We start from the raw sequence: 11,841 nt of genomic DNA, 5'->3' as shown, positions 1-11,841 counted from the left end.
ACCCCCGAACCCGCAGGGGGGTACTCAAATTAAGGTAGCTCGCTGCACAGCAGACGTGAAGCAGACGGCGGTTAGGACGACACTGACACTATGGCTGACTAAAGGGACACTGACTGTATTCAAAACACGAAATCTATGGAACACTTAATAGCACTCGACAATTAAAGCATCCTAAAAGCAAAAACACACGGAAGAACTGACAAGTAAGAAAAATACAGTTAATACTCAAATTAAGGTAGCTCGCTGCACAGCAGACGTGAAGCAGACGGCGGTTAGGACGACACTGACACTATGGCTGACTAAAGGGACACTCTGACTGTATTCAAAACACGAAATCTATGGAACACTTAATAGCACTCGACAATTAAAGCTTCCTAAAAGCAAAAACACACGGAAGAACTGACAAGTAAGAAAAATACAGTTAATATTCAAATTAAGGTAGCTCGCTGCACAGCAGACGTGAAGCAGACGGCGGTTAGGACGACACTGACACTATGGCTGACTAAAGGGACACTGACTGTATTCAAAACACGAAATCTATGGAACACTTAATAGCACTCGACAATTAAAGCTTCCTAAAAGCAAAAACACACGGAAGAACTGACAAGTAAGAAAAATACAGTTAATACTCAAATTAAGGTAGCTCGCTGCACAGCAGACGTGAAGCAGACGGCGGTTAGGACGACACTGACACTATGGCTGACTAAAGGGACACTGACTGTATTCAAAACACGAAATCTATGGAACACTTAATAGCACTCGACAATTAAAGCTTCCTAAAAGCAAAAACACACGGAAGAACTGACAAGTAAGAAAAATACAGTTAATACTCAAATTAAGGTAGCTCGCTGCACAGCAGACGTGAAGCAGACGGCGGTTAGGACGACACTGACACTATGACTGATTAAAGGGACACTCTGACTGTATTCAAAACACGAAATCTATGGAACACTATTAATAGCACTCGACAACTAAAGCTTTCTAGAAGCAAAAACACACGGAAGAACTGACAAGTAAGAAAAATACAGTTAATACTCAAATTACGGTAGCTCGCTGCACAGCAGACGTGAAGCAGACGGCGGTTAGGACGACACTGACACTATGGCTGACTAAAGGGACACTCTGACTGTATTCAAAACACGAAATCTATGGAACACTTAATAGCACTCGACAATTAAAGCTTCCTAAAAGCAAAAACACACGGAAGAACTGACAAGTAAGAAAAATACAGTTAATATTCAAATTAAGGTAGCTCGCTGCACAGCAGACGTGAAGCAGACGGCCGTTAGGACGACACTGACACTATGGCTGACTAAAGGGACACTGACTGTATTCAAAACACGAAATCTATGGAACACTTAATAGCACTCGACAATTAAAGCTTCCTAAAAGCAAAAACACACGGAAGAACTGACAAGTAAGAAAAATACAGTTAATACTCAAATTAAGGTAGCTCGCTGCACAGCAGACGTGAAGCAGACGGCGGTTAGGACGACAGTGACACTATGGCTGACTAAAGGGACACTGACTGTATTCAAAACACGAAATCTATGGAACACTTAATAGCACTCGACAATTAAAGCTTCCTAAAAGCAAAAACACACGGAAGAACTGACAAGTAAGAAAAATACAGTTAATACTCAAATTAAGGTAGCTCGCTGCACAGCAGAAGTGAAGCAGACGGCGGTTAGCAGGACACTGACACTATTGACACTATGGCTGACTAAAGGGACTCTCTCTGACTGTATTCGAAACACGAAATGTATGGAACACTATTAATAGCACTCGACAATTAAAGCTTCCTAAAAGCAAAAACACACGGAAGAAGAACTGACAAGTAAGAAAAATACAGTTAATACTCAAATTGAGGTAGCTCGCTGCACAGCAGATGTGAAGCAGACGGCGGTTAGGACGACAGCAGTGTATTACCTGTTTTATTGCTACAGGAAAGTTCTTTCGCCATTCTTAGTGTGTTTGTGAAGTACTGCTTGGTATCTTATTCAGTATTCCGAAAAAATATTATGATAAATTATCCCTGCCGTTATCCTGTCCTCTGTTTGTATTTTCTATAGAAACGCCAATGAACCAGCCTGTGCATTAATTATTGACTTTAAATCTCGTTATTAATAATTCAATTTAACTAACATGCACACACATAATATATACAGTATACTGATTCATCAAAAAACCTCTCGCATGCTTAAATAAACAATTTTGAATATGCATATCACAGAGTAGTTTGCCGTTATGCTGTCCTCTGTTTGCAGTTTCTATAGAAACGCAAAGGAACCAGCATAGGCATTAAAAATTGACGTTAAGTCTTGTTGTTAATAATTCACTTTAACAAACACGCACACATGTTATACGGTATACTGATTCATCAAAAAACCTCTCGCATGCGTATATGTACAATTTTGAAAATGTAGATCAAAGAGCAATTTCCAAGAGTAATTATATATTTAGGGCCTAATCACGCGTGAGGCTTTATTGAATCAATGCTTGCGGTTACTCCTTGAAAGGTTCAAATGGGTCTGAGCACTATGCGACGTAACTACTGCGGTCATGAGTCGCCTAGAACTTAGAACTACTTAAACCTAACTAACCTAAGGACATCACACACATCCATGCCCGAGTCAGGATTCGAACCTGCGATCGTAGCGGCCGCGCGGTTCCAGACTGTAGCGCCTTTAACCGCTTGGCCACCACGGCCGGCACTCCTTGAAAGGGTTATTAAAAGGAGAAGTACGGTATTTAACACTTTTAGTTTTTAGCCTTTTCACTATATGTTTAAAAAAGGCAGAATATTTAACAAGCATAAGCAAAACTTACTAATAGAGCGGCGTTTATACCTTTTACGGCACGTTTAACTGGCAGCACTAGAGAAAGTACCTTGTAGTGACAGCCACAGGATTTTTTGGCTTAGCCCATTTCGAATACTGCTCGAGACACACTTTGCTACGAATAGTAGGTTATTTTGAATGTTACTATGTTATTCAAATTACTGCAGTTTTCACAAAACCACAGCATTTACTTCTTTAGCAGCAGTTGATCTGCTGATCCACTCATCTCTCTTAGTCCAGCCCATGGTGTTCAATTCAAGTAAAAGGGATGGTAAACAGCGAATGTATAAACACGAGGAAAAGTTCTCGGAATCACCACGAGAGGTCAGTGCTAGCGCAATGAGTTGTTGACGCTATATTCATTGGACTGTTGCCTGTAAACACGTGCTGCGTCAGTGCTCTTGGAAGAGAGCTGTGGCGGTGACGTGAGTCTGTTGTCGCTCCCGCGTATTGATTTGCGAAGATGGAAGAAAACGAGCAGTGATTAAGTACTTCGTAAAGAAAGGTATGAAAGCAAAGGACATTCATGCCGAATTCCAGAATACACTGGGGGACTCTGCTCCTCCATGTACAACTGTTGCCAAGTAGACAAATTAATTTAAATTTGGTCGGGAGAGCGTAGACCATGATCCGCGCAGTAGTCGGCCAAGATGTGTCACTTCTCCCGCCGACTGAATGTGCGTGAAATCGCCCATGCTTGCCAGATGTCATCTGAAAGGGTATATCACATCTTAAGCGAAGAATTAGAAATGAAAAAATTATTTGCAAGATGGGTGCCGCGACTCTTGACGCGCACTCGCACACATGTGCCATCGCCATGGCAAAATTACACGAACTAAGATATGAATCGTTGCTAAATCCGCCTTATTCACCTGATATGGCTCCGTCTGTCTTCGATCTCTTCCCAAAACTGAAAATTTTTCTTGGTGGACGAAGATTCACTTCCAACGAAGAATTGATAGCCGGAGTTGACAACTATTTTGCAGGCCTGGAGGAAACTTATTTTTGAGATGGGATCAAGGCACTGGAACATCGTTGGACAAAGTGCATTAATCAACAAGGAGACTACATTGAAAAATAAAAAAAAAGTTTCATTGACGTAAGTTTTTTTTTTTTCTATTCAGTTCCGAGAACTTTTCAAACCACTCTTGTAATATGTTTGTAGGAGGTCTTTAGTTTGGCCTCTCTGATGTTTTTTCTTTCTACATATAGTACCATAGACTGTAGCACGTATAGAAGTGGAGAGTGATCAGCATACATTCAGAAAAGCCGACAACTTTCCTTTCTGTATCACCCATGGAGTTGTTCAGAACATCCTATTGGATGGGTACGTCCGATACGAAGCCTTTGAATTTGCAGCTGTATCACTCAACGTCTGTCAGTAACGTTCATTCTGTGAACGGCAGACTGTGAAACTCGTTCAGCATGTGACACAAAGACATTTATTTCCATTCTCGTCATTTGCAGGTTTATTCTTCTTCGCTTTTGACACGAATTCCATCCTATGTTCAGGCTCAAGAAAATAATATTCGTGGCACGGTCTCTCGATGACAGCAAAATTCGAGTCGTTTCCTAGAAAGCTATGGTCTGTTCTCATACATCTTTGCACAAAATTTCTTACCCCTAACAAGATGATATCCTTAGACAGCAATTTTGTAATTCCTGTATCTTTTCCACATATCTCACCATATGTTACTATACCCTACATTCCATTATTCAGTTTCTCTCAACAGTTACGAATTGTTCGAACATGATCTGTTTTTGACTCATCCTTGTGAGATGCCACAGAAACATTTTTCACTACCGAGTCATGAATTCTCAGATTACACATATAATTATCTGCAGTATTGGACCAAGTCTGCTGAAACCCCTGGAAAACTGTATGTCTTATTAGTTTACTTTCTTCTACAATTTTAGGGACGCGGCAAATAAAAGCTACGAACTTGAAATTTACGCAGCATGTGTGTGCTAACACAAAAACATTGTCTTATGAATACTTGCAGTAGTTTTCGATGTATAGCAGACTGTCTAATTTTTGTGTTGTTGTTGTGGTCTTCAGTCCTGAGACTGGTTTGATGCAGCTCTCCATGCTACTCTATCCTGTGCAAGCTTCTTCATCTCCCAGTACCTACTGCAACCTACATCCTTCTGAATCTGCTTAGTGTATGCATCTCTTGGTCTCCCCCTACGATTTTTACCCTCCACGCTGCCCTCCAATACTAAATTGGTGATCCCTTGATGCCTCAGAACATGTCCTACCAACCGATCCCTTCTTCTAGTCAAGTTGTGCCACAAACTCCTCTTCTCCCCAATCCTGTTCAGTACCTCCTCATTAGTTATGTGATCTACCCATCTAATCTTCAGCATTCTTCTGTAGCACCAAATTTCGAAAGCTTCTATTCTCTTCTTGTCCAAACTATTTATCGTCCATGTTTCACTTCCATACATGGCTACACTCCATACAAATACTTTCAGAAAAGACTTCCTGACACTTAAATCTATACTCGATGTTAACAAATTTCTCTTCTTCCGAAACGCTTTCCTTGCCATTGCCAGTCTACATTTTATATCCTCTCTACTTCGACCATCATCAGTTATTTTGCTCCCCAAATAGCAAAACTCCTTTACTACTTTAATTTTTATAAAAGCTAATAATGTGGCAGATTAAAATGCAAATCAACTTTTTAGGAACCATTTTCTGTTGAAGAATTCAGAAAGGTGTTCCAGTTCCCATAGTTGTCTTTAGTATTTAAAGATACAATAAGTGTTAAGGACGCTATTGGAGGTGAAAAGCTATTATTCAATTATTGAAGCAGAGGGACGGTATTTATCGAGCTTCACTGGGAAATAGCCCCGCTATCAGAAATAAAGATACGATTGAACTAAAATTCCAATTGTGAAAGCAATAAGCGAGTAAGTGAAGAACTTAAGGCATTTCCTAGCCTAGTGATCAAATATATTACTATAGATGTTCACAGTGCCGTCTGCCCCGCTAAACGTCATCAGGCAGGTTGCAGAGAATTGTTTTAGTCCTGGATATACAGTCTCGACATTCGGTCTGTGAAAGAGGACTTATTTTATTAAGCGTGTATCTATCTGCGTATCTTTAACTCTGTGTCAATGTGTTACTTCAGTATTTACTTAGTTATAAAACGTAACAGATATAAGATTAACAAAGTCTTAGCCCTAGCATATCCACAATCTTTTCATCCTCTGCTCTGAATCCCAGACAGAATTGTATGTGTGATTGTACCATTCGTGGTATCATAATTACTGCACTTAAGGTTTTTAGCATGTCCCCTAATTACATAAGTTATCCGATGACAAGGTGTGGGTATGGTGAATGCCCGGTGAACGTCACCTGCCAGCGTGTGAAGTGCCAACAGTAAAATTGGAAGGCGGTGCGGTTATGGTGTAGTCGCGTTTTTCATGTAGGGGGGCTTGCATCCCTTGTTGTTTTGTGTGGCACTATCACAGCACAGGCGTACATTGATGTTTTAAGCACATTCTTGCTTCCCGCTGTTGAAGAGCAATTCGGGGATGGCGATTGCATGTTTCAACACTATCAAGCACCTGTTCATAATTCACGGCCTGTGGCGGAGTGGTCACAGGACAATAACGTCCCTGTAATGGACTGGCCTGCCCAGAGTCCTGACCGGAATCCTAGAGTACACCTTTGGGAGTTTTGGAACGCCGACTTCGTGCCAGGCCTCACCGACCGACATTGATACGTCTCCTCAGAGCAGCACTCCGTGAAGAATGGGCCCTCATTCCCCAAGAAACCTTCCAGCACCTGATTGATCGTTTGCCTGCGAGAGTGGAAGCTGTCATCAAGGCTAAGGTTGGGCAAACACCACACTGAAATCCAGAATGGAGGGCGTCACGAACTCGTAACACATTTTCAGCCAAGTGTCTGGATACTTTTGATCACATAGTGTATATTGCAAAATCCTGCTGCACTTCGAAGTTAACGATATGGGACTGTAATTTAGTGAAGTACTCCTACTGCCTTTCTTGAATACTGGTGTGATCTGTGCAGTTTTCCAGTCTTTGGATACGGATCTTTCGTCGGGCGAGTGGTTGCATGTGATTGTTAAGTACAGTGCTATTACATCAGCATACTCTGAAAGAAACCTAACTCGTATACAATCTAGACCGTAAGAATTCCATTTATTCAATGATTTAATTTACTTCACTACTCATGCTAAATTCACTTGGTATTTCATTGTCATTTCCGATAAATAATCTGAATTATTCTCATTTCAGGTGTGCCACTAGGGTGACAAATATATTTTTTGATTCCGTGAAGGGCATTCCGCACAAAATACATAACTTATCTTGTATTTAGCATTAGTAATTATCTCTGTTTATCAACAATACGGCAGTGAGAGTATACTCCTATCAGTACTGCTTGCTAGCTAAGTTCTGCCTTGCGCGTCGAGCGATCAGTTTGTTTTTAGTGTACGGCAGCGCTGCATATGTCGAAATTGTGTGTACTCAGTCTGGTGTGTCTCTCGGCTGGTGGAGCATCGTTCTTGATTAGTGGAGTTTGTTGTTGGTTTGTTCTTTGGTGCGACGTTTTTTACCCGAGTTGTGATGTCTGTCGAGTCTCCCAAGAATATTCCTCGTCGGGGTACCATTGATTTCAGTTTTGGTAGGATTACGTGTCATATTCGACGAAGCTACTAGCAATTCACGATTGGTTGGTTGTTTCGATTCGAGTTACATCTGATCAGGTGGACATTGCTTAATTTTATTCTGATTTTGTATATATTTTTTGTGATATTTCAAGGTCCCCTGCAAGTGATCTGGCTTCTCTCTCGGACTAGTTCTCAGGTGATGTTTACACATCGTGATGTTTCCGTTAGTCCAGTCCTTCTTGCAAATGCGGCGATTGAGTTTATTCCGATCAGAGTTTACAATCTTCATCCGAAGTGGACGATTCATTTCTTAACGTAGCGTTGCTACCTTTTGGAGTCGTTCGGCATATCGGGCTGGGACGCTCGTCTGCTCAACATCACTTGCAATGATACAATGGTATCCGAACCGTTGTCATTCTTCTTCAAAGCCTATTCCTTCACACCTGAATTTTTGTAGTTATCGGATTCATGTTAAATGTGGAGGGCAAGAAGAAACCTGCTCTCTTTGTAATGAAAGTGGTCGTCTCACATCCAGTTGTCCGCAAGGTGTTCCTGTTTTAAAGTCGCCCTATGAAAAACGTCCTCCCTTGGCATTAGCTTCAGTAGCGTCTTCGCGATCTGGTGTCAGTACCTCTTCAGGTTTAGAGGACTTTGGGGGCACGTTGTATTCTACCCCGCACGACTTTCCACCGTTACCGGCACGTCAAATGCGACACCTGCTGCCGTTAAGGCGCCGGCATCGGTGGCACAAATTAAATGCCGGCGGATTAAGGCTGAATATTTTGAAGTCACCCCTCCCTGGTCTCGCCACTCCGAGAAGGTGGTGGTGGAGACTGCTTTTCCAGTGGTGATGCTATGAAGACTGGAATACTGATGTTAATTGCGTTTCTTGTTTCGTCAGGGATGACGAGGCTGGTTATTTTGAAGTTGAAACGAGTACTGCATCTGCGTCCTCTCCTCCAACCGTAGGAGTGTCTGCTCCGGTGAATTCCGATGATTTAACCTTTCCACTGTTCTGGTGAAATGCCTTCCCTTCCTCAATCCGATACGATGGAAAAATAGGCCACTGCGGATTCTCTTGCGGGTAGTCCAGTGATCCAGCCAGCTACGGTAATTACCTGTCTCTTCTTTATCTGATGATCATCGCTTCCCGGTTGTGTTTCTCGCTCGCTGTCCGCTGCGGACCATGGCGAGCATCCTACCCTTCAGTGTCGAGAAGTTGTCACGGAGAGGTTGAAACAACGTTTCCACCTGAGCGTGCAGCGCCGCACCGAGAGGGAAAAAAAGGAAAAAAATCTGCACTTTCGACTCCATCCGCCTGCCGGTGTTGTGGAGAGCGGGGGGATGATGCGTAAATTCTTTTCTAGATCTAATTTCATACCTTACACGTATTAATTAATGCAGGCGTATACATTTCTCAATCTAAACATTAATGCGATAAGCTCTCCATTACGGCTCGCTGCGTTACGGCAGTTGATTTATATTCCCAAGCTGATGTGTGTGTTACCGCGCGACTGCTACGGTCGCAGGTTCGAATCCTGCCTCAGGCATGGATGTGTGTGATGTCCTTAGGTTAGTTAGGTTTAAGTAGTTCTAAGTTCTAGGGGACTGATGACCACAGATGTTAAGTCCCATAGTGCTCAGAGCCATTTGAACCATTTTTTTGATGTGTGTGTTTGAAAGACGCATTATTTGATATGTTTTGTATCCATGAATATTCTATGTTTTTTAATGTTGGGCCGTAAAGTTCCACTGGCATGACCGTCCTTTAAAAGGACGTTATTCCGTTGACGGACTTCGTAACATTGGACGACAGTCGGGGTTTTTGTTCTCGCCTTCATTTTTCTTTATGTTCCATCTGGATCTGGTCGTACAAATGATAGCTCAAGCTTTTATAAGGAAGATTCCATTTATTTACTTCGTCAAAATCCTCGAATAATTTTGATGGGTGCAAATTTCTACTGCGTCTTACGTCCTGTGAATCAGACTTCCAGTTACAACTATCCTCGTGAACTTAACGATATGGTGGAGTCGTTGAGCCGATAGGATGCCTGGATCCGCCGATATCCCACATTAGTGCGTTTGACGTATTTTGTATCTACGTCTGGTAGCCAAGTGGACGGTTTTTATTTGTCTGCTTCCCTATGTAGCCAACATTTGTTAACTGATGTAATTCCTGCCAGCTTCACTGACCACTGAGCTGCTTCAGTGTCCTTTAACCGTGTCTCGCAACGGGTACATCTCGCACTATTTGGGAGCTTAATATTTTACATCTGGAGGACCCCTCTCTGGAGAATATTATCGCTGCCCTGTGGGGGCGGGCGAGCCGTTCCCAAGTGCGTTATCCCTTGATTGCGGAATGGCGGTTTGTCGTTGCCAAATCTCGGCTTCGCACTGCACTGATGCGTTTTAGCGCTGGTAAAGTGGCTGGAATCTGGAGGGCTCGGGAATTTTTTATGCTCTCTGCCATGATATTTAGTGCTCGAGACGTCCCTTTGAGAGTTTTGGATGTTGTCCGCGTGAAGGCGAAACTCCTGCAGCTCAAAAGACCACAATTAGGTCTTCGTTTGCGTTCCCACACATGTTCGCTTCTCCAGGATGAGTTGGCGTTTCTGTATGATGTAATTCGGCTGCGAATGATGGAATGTCTCACTACCATTCGTTCTATAGGTGGACGTAAGGGGTCATCCCAACCTGGTACAATTCGTGAATTTCCCTGTTATTTTCCCGATCTTTACTTCCCTCCTTGACAGTGTTGTTATGCCAGCAGCTTTTCATCTGTGTTGAGATAGCTGACATTGCAGTTCACTCTTGTTCCCGCAAATTACCGCGTTTTGATGAGGTTGCCAAAAAACTTCATCTTCGGATTTGGCCTCTGATAGCAGATTCGATAACATATATATTGAATGAAGTGGTGCAAGAGTACCTATTACGCCATCTTTTACGGCTGGAAAAATTGTCTTAATTCCCAATTGTCAGCGAATCAGGTCCGACCGATAACGCTGCTCAAGTTTGATTACAAAATCGTTGCGAGGGCGTTAAATAACCACGCGTCGGTTTTGCTTGATGACATTGTCGTGCGTTATCAAAGTTGTCTCTCCGCTCGTAATCTCCTGACTCCCGTTGCTGAATATCGTGATCGATTGCTTCCACTGTTCCTGTGTCGGGAGCTTTACTTTTTATTGATTTTAATCATGACCGAGGTAGTCATGATCTTCTGATACTAGTATTGACGGCTGTTGGTTTTAAAGATGCTGCACGACAGATGTTCACGTCTCTAATTACTGGTATGCAGGCGTTTATGCAGGCGTCTATGGACATGAATGGTCGTCTTACTGCCCCCCCCCCCCCCCCCCCCAAGATGTGTGTCGAGGTGTCCTACAGGAGAGTCCCCTATCTGCGTCGTTATTAGTGCTACTTCTGGAACCCTTACTAAGGTCTGTATATGCTCAGTTGGGTGGCTGGTCGTTATTGGGAGGCAGATTTATCGTTCGCGCATATGCCGATGACGTTCGGTACTCCTTCGTGGTATTGGGACATTTTGGTTGCATTCTGTCGTCTTAAGGCAGCACAGATTAATGACCGAAAGTTACTCAGGGTGGTGGGATTTGACGCGTCTGAGATTCCATGAGCTGTATGAGCTGTGACAGTTGCCCGCCATAAATCGTTGGGTTTTGTTATTGATTGTTGTCCGATGAAGATGGCTGCTTTAAACAGGTAGTCCGTCATGGACAAGATTCAAGAAGCGATTCTTAAACACGATCGTCGCCATCTCCCGTTACTTCATAAGACTCAGACACCGGAAAATTATGGGTTGAGTAAAGCTTATTTCGTTGCCCAAATTTTTCCTCTTCCTGCTATGATATCCCGACACTTACAACGATTATCAGGCAAGTTAATCTGGCGAAACTCTGTTTTTCGGATGCGCTATGAGGCTATGGCGAGACCCAGCTTGATTGGAAGTTTGGGGCTCTCTGATGTTCGCGACAAGGCCTGTAATTTATTTCTTCGACGCACTGTAGTAATGTGTCTTCGCGTAGCATAGTCACTTATAGCTCGCCTTTTTGCCTGTCTCCGACCTGCGACCTTAACCCCTACAGTAGGTGTTGATAGGATAAATGCCGGCCGAAGTGGCCGAGCGGTTCTAGGCGCTAAAGTCGGGAATCGCGGCGCGCTCCCAGGTCGCAGGTTCGAATCCTGCCTTGGGCATGGATGTGTGTGATGTCCTTAAGTTAGTTAGGTTTAAGTAGTTCTAAGTTCTAGGTGACTGATGACCTCAAAAGTCAAGTCCCTTAGTGCTCAGAGCCATTTGAACCATTTTTGATAGGATAAATAATAATTTTACGCATATTTCGGAGTTT

Source organism: Schistocerca nitens, chromosome 5 (genome assembly GCF_023898315.1).
Source record: "Schistocerca nitens isolate TAMUIC-IGC-003100 chromosome 5, iqSchNite1.1, whole genome shotgun sequence".
Classification (NCBI taxonomy): Eukaryota; Metazoa; Arthropoda; class Insecta; order Orthoptera; family Acrididae; genus Schistocerca; species Schistocerca nitens.
The sequence above is the reverse complement of the archived record's forward strand: the minus strand, read 5'-3'. Positions refer to the sequence as shown.